The sequence below is a fragment of the Penaeus japonicus genome, unplaced genomic scaffold, assembly GCF_977035675.1.
Source record: "Penaeus japonicus unplaced genomic scaffold, GWHDUDI00000001_assembly GWHDUDI00000012, whole genome shotgun sequence".
NCBI classification, from domain to species: Eukaryota; Metazoa; Arthropoda; class Malacostraca; order Decapoda; family Penaeidae; genus Penaeus; species Penaeus japonicus.
The window spans coordinates 36,479,140-36,488,203 of NW_028234414.1; the positions used below are offsets into that span (position 1 = coordinate 36,479,140).

Below are 9,064 nucleotides of genomic sequence, written 5' to 3' on the forward strand. Positions count from 1 at the left end.
ATATAGATAAATACATGTAGATAAATCTAGATAAATTATATATACATATATGCATATCTATATCTATATGTACACACAAACAAACACAAATACACAGATGTACACACACACACACACATATATATATAGGGGAGAGTGGGGCACGTTGTCACAAAAATTTTATCATCGCTGTTATCTCAAACACTGATGGAGAGATGAAACTTTAATAGCATAATCTATTAACTGTACATATCAGGTTACATTGTTAGCATAACAAAAAATCAACACTAGCAAATGTTTTCTGTAAAATTATATTTTTAGGTAGACAGGTTCAGTGTGACAACATGCCCCATGGATGGGGCATGTTGTCACATGAGTCGGGGCAAGTTGTCACAGAGAAAAATGCACTTGGGTTTAGAAGTTATGGCTAATATTCCAAAAATAGATTTAAGTAAATGAGCATACAATAAGGCAAATTATTCAGTGTTGTATTTGTCCAGAGCTGGGCAGTGAAAATAAACACTGTTGATGCTCTGTTAGTGTGACCTCTTGTAGGATAGGGAAGTTTCATTACAATGTCTTCCACTGCATGCGTGCAGATATCTTCTTTGTCAGGAAAGAAGAAAACTTTTCTATCATTCACAGAAAACCTGCTTCGAAAAAATGCTGTTTCCACCTCATCATCATCAGGGTCAAGCTGAATTATTTTGCCAACATAGAATTTAACAGCTTTCTTCCCAGGAAATTGAACTAAGATGTGATCATCCATTGCTAGATGTAACATCTTTGGAGATCTTAAAATCTGTCTCTCTTCACAGTCACTGTGGCTGTCACCGGCATCACTTGCATCATCACAAATGCAGTCACTGTCTGCACTTGTATCCGTTTCATTCAATCTTTCATCTCTGTTTTTTGTGGCTTTTTTAGCATCGATATGCTCTTTTTTTGCAGATGTAAACAAAACTTTCTTCGTTGTCAGATTTTTATTTGATTTCTTTGCTTTCACCTCCTCCTCTATTGCCATTTTAACTGGGGTGTCAGTAAAAATTTGTGACTTTCCCTTTTTCCTTTTACTGGATCCAATTTTGAGACAACTTGCCCCACACCAAACTCTGAAGAAATAGGCCCAATTTCTCTAACAAGAGTCGAGGATTATCAAGGGAACTCAACTCCAATACAATAATAATACAAATGGATAAGAAAAACAATTAAATGATTTTCACAAAGAATAGTATGGAAATGTGCCTACCTTTTTCCAAAGGATCAACTTCGTGTTCAGGGTCAGCAAGAACAGTCAGAAGCAAAACACAGGAAACTTAACCACGAGTTGAAAGTGAAGAGTTTATTTCAGGAACGTGTCTAGGCTTCCCACCTTAAGGGTGGTAGCCACAGTGGATGCAAATGAGGCAGTTCTCTAAAAACGAGACTGTGACAACTTACCCCTGTGACAACCCGCCCCACTCTCCCCTACACATATACATATACGCATACAAACACACACACACGAAAGTAGTAAAATCTTACATGAAAAATAAACAAAACTGGGGCAGATAATTTTAAAACACACCCATATATAATAAACACACACACACACACACATATATATATGTGTGTATATATACATATGAATATACCAAAAGCATCAGGTATTCCTAGGTGGTCACCCATCCAAAACCTGACCAAACCCAACTGAACCAAAAACCTATAGTTGTTTCCCAACACTCTGGGTACCAATTCCATTCACTGCTATAACTGGTAGCAATATGACCGTTTTAAATATCGTTATCTTTCTTTCTAAATGAAAGTCTACTTTGCCGAGTATATCGTAGGCAATGGAGTAAAATTTTACATTAAAAAACAAACAGGAATCAGAATATTGTAAAGAATACACACACATATATGTATATATATATATATATATATATATATATATATATATATATATATATATGTATACATATATATATATATATATATATGTATATGTATATATATATATATATATATATATATATTATATATATATATGTATATATCTATACATATATACATATATACATATATACATATATACATATATACACATATACACACATATACATATATATATATATATATATATATATATACATATACATATATATATATATATATATATATATATATATATATATATATATATATATACATATGTGTTTATATATACACACACACATATATGTATATATATATGTGTGTGTGTATGTATATAAACACATATATATTCATATAAGAAAAGCCAACAGCAATCACCCATCCATGTACTACACAGACCCAACATTACTTCGCTGATCAGACGAGAAACAGTGCTTTTCGATATATCATGACATGAAGAAGCAACACAGCGAAAAGACCTTCGGCATATTCCTCTTTTTTTCCGCTAAACTTCATACACCTGCTATAATCCTTTCACCAATTTCAAACTGTGTAACTTTGTATAAAAGGCTTAACAGCTGGGTAAACTCATAAAGAACACATCATCTACGGCTAGATATCTTCGTACACATTCACACATGGGTTGGGTCATCACAATTACTGATGCCATAGTTACGATCATGCTAAACACAAACAAAAAAGCTGTTTGGGGAAGCAAAAATACATTTACTTTTGTTGCCGCTAAGAAACATCGGGTCCGTCTTCAGTGTTTTCTCAAAAAAGAAGAAGAAAAAAAAGTGCATAACAATTCTACGTTTCGGCCATGGACATTGGACAGGTAACAAAATGCCAACAGCATCTGGTGATCGGACGAGAAGCGGTGCTTTCAACGTGGTATGACCGTTGGCAAGAAACCAACAAACACTCACCACCTTTATGCCAATGCTCACCTATACTCACGATATCTTACCCATTTACCCTTTTCTTTGCATAGAAATTCCATTGCCAATCACATTCCTCAGATCTGCTCGCCAGGAAATCCAATTAAAAAACAAACCCTTCATGCTCACCAACCTGTACACAAAACAGAGAAGGGAAAAACAACAAATACAAAAGGCACTTTCGCTATATCCTGCCCTGAGGAAGCTACATAGCCAAAAGCAATTCGTCTCTTTTTTTCCCGCCCAAATTCAATCCTTTCACTAATTTCAACCTGTGTAACTCTGTAAAGAAGACTTAAAAGAGCTGACATATCATCTATGGCCATGTATCTTCATACACAACCACACATGGGCTCTATCATCACCATCACTGTCACTCAAGTCATCAGCTGCCGACAAAATGACTGCTAAATCTTAATCATCAGTTCTTTCTTATTACCATTGTCCTCATTATTACTACCAATGCTATCACTGTCAAACCTATTTCAAATTTACTACCATGATCATCCCATAATGCACTTGCTAAGAAAGATTCGATTCGTTTCCAGTGTCTTCTCTTCTTAGAAATCAAGCTAACCTTACGTTGCCGATTGAAAAGAAGTGCATTCTCACCCATGGACAGGTAACAAAATGCCAACAGCATCTGGTGTTCCCAGGCGGTCACCCATCCAAGTACTGACCAGACCCGACGCTGCTTAACTTCGCTGATCGGACGAGAAGCGGTGCTTTCAACGTGGTATGACCGTTGGCAAGAAACCAACAAACACTCACCACCTTTATGCCAATGCTCACCTATACTCACGATATCTTACCCATTTACCCTTTTCTTTGCATAGAAATTCCATTGCCAATCACATTCCTCAGATCTGCTCGCCAGGAAATCCAATTAAAAAACAAACCCTTCATGCTCACCAACCTGTACACAAAACAGAGAAGGGAAAAACAACAAATACAAAAGGCACTTTCGCTATATCCTGCCCTGAGGAAGCTACATAGCCAAAAGCAATTCGTCTCTTTTTTTCCCGCCCAAATTCAATCCTTTCACTAATTTCAACCTGTGTAACTCTGTAAAGAAGGCTTAAAAGAGCTGACATATCATCTATGGCCATGTATCTTCATACACAACCACACATGGGCTCTATCATCACCATCACTGTCACTCAAGTCATCAGCTGCCGACAAAATGACTGCTAAATCTTAATCATCAGTTCTTTCTTATTACCATTGTCCTCATTATTACTACCAATGCTATCACTGTCAAACCTATTTCAAATTTACTACCATGATCATCCCATAATGCACTTGCTAAGAAAGATTCGATTCGTTTCCAGTGTCTTCTCTTCTTAGAAATCAAGCTAACCTTACGTTGCCGATTGAAAAGAAGTGCATTCTCACCCATGGACAGGTAACAAAATGCCAACAGCATCTGGTGTTCCCAGGCGGTCACCCATCCAAGTACTGACCAGACCCGACGCTGCTTAACTTCGCTGATCGGACGAGAAGCGGTGCTTTCAACGTGTCATGACCGTTCGCAAGAACCCAACAAACACTCCCCACCTTTATGCCAATGCTACACTATACTCACGATCTCTTACCTATTTACCCTTCTTTTTGCATAGCAATTCCATTGCCAATCACTCATTCTTAAAAAAACAATCACACATGTACACAACAAATACAAAATGAAAAAAACAACAAATACAAAAGGCACTTTCGCTATATCCTGCCCTGAGGAAGCTGCATAGCAAGCAATTCGTATCTTTTTTCCCGCCCAAATTCAATCCTTTCACTAATTTCAACCTGTGTAACTCTGTAAAGAAGGCTTAAAAGAGCTGACATATCTATGGCCATGTATCTTCATACACAACCACACATGGGCTCAATCATCACCATCACTGTCACTCAAGTCATCAGCTGCCGACAAAATGACTGCTAAATCTTAATCATCAGTTCTTTCTTATTACCATTGTCCTCATGCTATCACTGTCAAACCTATTTCAAATTTACTACCATGATCATCCCATAATGCACTTGCTAAGAAAGATTCGATTCGTTTCCAGTGTCTTCTCTTCTTAGAAATCAAGCTAACCTTACGTTGCCGATTGAAAAGAAGTGCATTCTCACCCATGGACAGGTAACAAAATGCCAACAGCATCTGGTGTTCCCAGGCGGTCACCCATCCAAGTACTGACCAGACGGGCTGCTTAACTTCGCTGATCGGACGAAGCGGTGCTTTCAACGTGGTATACCGTTGGCAAGAAACCAACAAACACTCACCACCTTTATGCCAATGCACCTATACTCACGATATCTTACCCATTTACCTTTTTTTGCATAGAAAATTCCATTGCCAATCACATTCCTCAGATCTGCTCGCCAGGAAATCCAATTAAAAAACAAACCCTTCATGCTCACCAACCTGTACACAAAACAGAGAAGGGAAAAACAACAAATACAAAAGGCACTTTCGCTATATCCTGCCCTGAGGAAGCTACATAAGCAAAAGCAATTCGTCTCTTTTTTTCCCGCCCAAATTCAATCCTTTCACTAATTTCAACCTGTGTAACTCTGTAAAGAAGGCTTAAAAGAGCTGACATATCATCTATGGCCATGTATCTTCATACACAACCACACATGGGCTCTATCATCACCATCACTGTCACTCAAGTCATCAGCTGCCGACAAAATGACTGCTAAATCTTAATCATCAGTTCTTTCTTATTACCATTGTCCTCATTATTACTACCAATGCTATCACTGTCAAACCTATTTCAAATTTACTACCATGATCATCCCATAATGCACTTGCTAAGAAAGATTCGATTCGTTTCCAGTGTCTTCTCTTCTTAGAAATCAAGCTAACCTTACGTTGCCGATTGAAAAGAAGTGCATTCTCACCCATGGACAGGTAACAAAATGCCAACAGCATCTGGTGTTCCCAGGCGGTCACCCATCCAAGTACTGACCAGACCGACGCTGCTTAACTTCGCTGATCGGACGAGAAGCGGTGCTTTCAACGTAGTATCACCGGTGGAAAGAAACCAAAACAAACCCACCACCTTTATGCCAATGCTCACCTATACTCACGATATCTTACCCATTTACCCTTTTCTTTGCATAGAAATTCCATTGCCAATCACATTCCTCAGATCTGCTCGCCAGGAAATCCAATTAAAAAACAAACCCTTCATGCTCACCAACCTGTACACAAAACAGAGAAGGGAAAAACAACAAATACAAAAGGCACTTTCGCTATATCCTGCCCTGAGGAAGCTACATAGCCAAAAGCAATTCGTCTCTTTTTTTCCCGCAGAAAATTCAATCCTTTCACTAATTTCAACCTGTGTAACTCTGTAAAGAAGGCTTAAAAGAGCTGACATATCATCTATGGCCATGTATCTTCATACACAACCACACATGGGCTCTATCATCACCATCACTGTCACTCAAGTCATCAGCTGCCGACAAAATGACTGCTAAATCTTAATCATCAGTTCTTTCTTATTACCATTGTCCTCATTATTACTACCAATGCTATCACTGTCAAACCTATTTCAAATTTACTACCATGATCATCCCATAATGCACTTGCTAAGAAAGATTCGATTCGTTTCCAGTGTCTTCTCTTCTTAGAAATCAAGCTAACCTTACGTTGCCGATTGAAAAGAAGTGCATTCTCACCCATGGACAGGTAACAAAATGCCAACAGCATCTGGTGTTCCCAGGCGGTCACCCATCCAAGTACTGACCAGACCCGACGCTGCTTAACTTCGCTGATCGGACGAGAAGCGGTGCTTTCAACGTGGTATGACCGTTGGCAAGAAACCAACAAACACTCACCACCTTTATGCCAATGCTCACCTATACTCACGATATCTTACCCATTTACCCTTTTCTTTGCATACAAATTCCATTGCCAATCACATTCCTCAGATCTGCTCGCCAGGAAATCCAATTAAAAAACAAACCCTTCATGCTCACCAACCTGTACACAAAACAGAGGTGGGAAAAACAACAAATACAAAAGGCACTTTCGCTATATCCTGCCCTGAGGAAGCTACATAGCCAAAAGCAATTCGTCTCTTTTTTTCCCGCAGAAAATTCAATCCTTTCACTAATTTCAACCTGTGTAACTCTGTAAAGAAGGCTTAAAAGAGCTGACATATCATCTATGGCCATGTATCTTCATACACAACCACACATGGGCTCTATCATCACCATCACTGTCACTCAAGTCATCAGCTGCCGACAAAATGACTGCTAAATCTTAATCATCAGTTCTTTCTTATTACCATTGTCCTCATTATTACTACCAATGCTATCACTGTCAAACCTATTTCAAATTTACTACCATGATCATCCCATAATGCACTTGCTAAGAAAGATTCGATTCGTTTCCAGTGTCTTCTCTTCTTAGAAATCAAGCTAACCTTACGTTGCCGATTGAAAAGAAGTGCATTCTCACCCATGGACAGGTAACAAAATGCCAACAGCATCTGGTGTTCCCAGGCGGTCACCCATCCAAGTACTGACCAGACCCGACGCTGCTTAACTTCGCTGATCGGACGAGAAGCGGTGCTTTCAACGTGGTATGACCGTTGGCAAGAAACCAACAAACACTCACCACCTTTATGCCAATGCTCACCTATACTCACGATATCTTACCCATTTACCCTTTTCTTTGCATACAAATTCCATTGCCAATCACATTCCTCAGATCTGCTCGCCAGGAAATCCAATTAAAAAACAAACCCTTCATGCTCACCAACCTGTACACAAAACAGAGGTGGGAAAAACAACAAATACAAAAGGCACTTTCGCTATATCCTGCCCTGAGGAAGCTACATAGCCAAAAGCAATTCGTCTCTTTTTTTCCCGCAGAAAATTCAATCCTTTCACTAATTTCAACCTGTGTAACTCTGTAAAGAAGGCTTAAAAGAGCTGACATATCATCTATGGCCATGTATCTTCATACACAACCACACATGGGCTCTATCATCACCATCACTGTCACTCAAGTCATCAGCTGCCGACAAAATGACTGCTAAATCTTAATCATCAGTTCTTTCTTATTACCATTGTCCTCATTATTACTACCAATGCTATCACTGTCAAACCTATTTCAAATTTACTACCATGATCATCCCATAATGCACTTGCTAAGAAAGATTCGATTCGTTTCCAGTGTCTTCTCTTCTTAGAAATCAAGCTAACCTTACGTTGCCGATTGAAAAGAAGTGCATTCTCACTCATGGACAGGTAACAAAATGCCAACAGCATCTGGTGTTCCCAGGCGGTCACCCATCCAAGTACTGACCAGACCCGACGCTGCTTAACTTCGCTGATCGGACGAGAAGCGGTGCTTTCAACGTGGTATGACCGTTGGCAAGAAACCAACAAACACTCACCACCTTTATGCCAATGCTCACCTATACTCACGATATCTTACCCATTTACCCTTTTCTTTGCATACAAATTCCATTGCCAATCACATTCCTCAGATCTGCTCGCCAGGAAATCCAATTAAAAAACAAACCCTTCATGCTCACCAACCTGTACACAAAACAGAGGTGGGAAAAACAACAAATACAAAAGGCACTTTCGCTATATCCTGCCCTGAGGAAGCTACATAGCCAAAAGCAATTCGTCTCTTTTTTTCCCGCAGAAAATTCAATCCTTTCACTAATTTCAACCTGTGTAACTCTGTAAAGAAGGCTTAAAAGAGCTGACATATCATCTATGGCCATGTATCTTCATACACAACCACACATGGGCTCTATCATCACCATCACTGTCACTCAAGTCATCAGCTGCCGACAAAATGACTGCTAAATCTTAATCATCAGTTCTTTCTTATTACCATTGTCCTCATTATTACTACCAATGCTATCACTGTCAAACCTATTTCAAATTTACTACCATGATCATCCCATAATGCACTTGCTAAGAAAGATTCGATTCGTTTCCAGTGTCTTCTCTTCTTAGAAATCAAGCTAACCTTACGTTGCCGATTGAAAAGAAGTGCATTCTCACCCATGGACAGGTAACAAAATGCCAACAGCATTGGTGTTCCCAGGCGGTCACCCATCCAAGTACTGACCAGACCCGACGCTGCTTAACTTCGCTGATCGGACGAGAAGCGGTGCTTTCAACGTGGTATGACCGTTGGCAAGAAACCAACAAACACTCACCACCTTTATGCCAATGCTCACCTATACTCACGATATCTT

At 39.2% G+C, this 9,064-nt stretch overlaps 6 non-coding genes and 1 pseudogene across 6 annotated transcripts; all 7 read right to left on the reverse strand.

Annotated features, from left to right (window-relative positions):
• Positions 1-3,465: 3,465 nt before the first annotated feature.
• LOC122265090 (5S ribosomal RNA) lies at positions 3,466-3,584 on the reverse strand. Its single transcript, XR_015191482.1, has one exon. It is a non-coding gene; the product is annotated as a 5S ribosomal RNA (ribosomal RNA).
• Positions 3,585-4,248: 664 nt separating this feature from the next.
• Positions 4,249-4,367, reverse strand: LOC122265068 (5S ribosomal RNA). The gene has a single exon (XR_006224256.2). It is a non-coding gene; the product is annotated as a 5S ribosomal RNA (ribosomal RNA).
• A 1,384-nt stretch (positions 4,368-5,751) lies between these two features.
• LOC122265091 (5S ribosomal RNA) lies at positions 5,752-5,869 on the reverse strand (annotated as a pseudogene).
• A 665-nt stretch (positions 5,870-6,534) lies between these two features.
• On the reverse strand, positions 6,535-6,653 carry LOC122265086 (5S ribosomal RNA). The gene has a single exon (XR_006224272.2). It is a non-coding gene; the product is annotated as a 5S ribosomal RNA (ribosomal RNA).
• A 665-nt stretch (positions 6,654-7,318) lies between these two features.
• Positions 7,319-7,437, reverse strand: LOC122265092 (5S ribosomal RNA). Its single transcript, XR_006224274.1, has one exon. It is a non-coding gene; the product is annotated as a 5S ribosomal RNA (ribosomal RNA).
• Positions 7,438-8,102: 665 nt separating this feature from the next.
• LOC122265077 (5S ribosomal RNA) lies at positions 8,103-8,221 on the reverse strand. Its single transcript, XR_006224264.1, has one exon. It is a non-coding gene; the product is annotated as a 5S ribosomal RNA (ribosomal RNA).
• A 665-nt stretch (positions 8,222-8,886) lies between these two features.
• Positions 8,887-9,004, reverse strand: LOC122265095 (5S ribosomal RNA). The gene has a single exon (XR_015191483.1). It is a non-coding gene; the product is annotated as a 5S ribosomal RNA (ribosomal RNA).
• Positions 9,005-9,064: the final 60 nt, after the last annotated feature.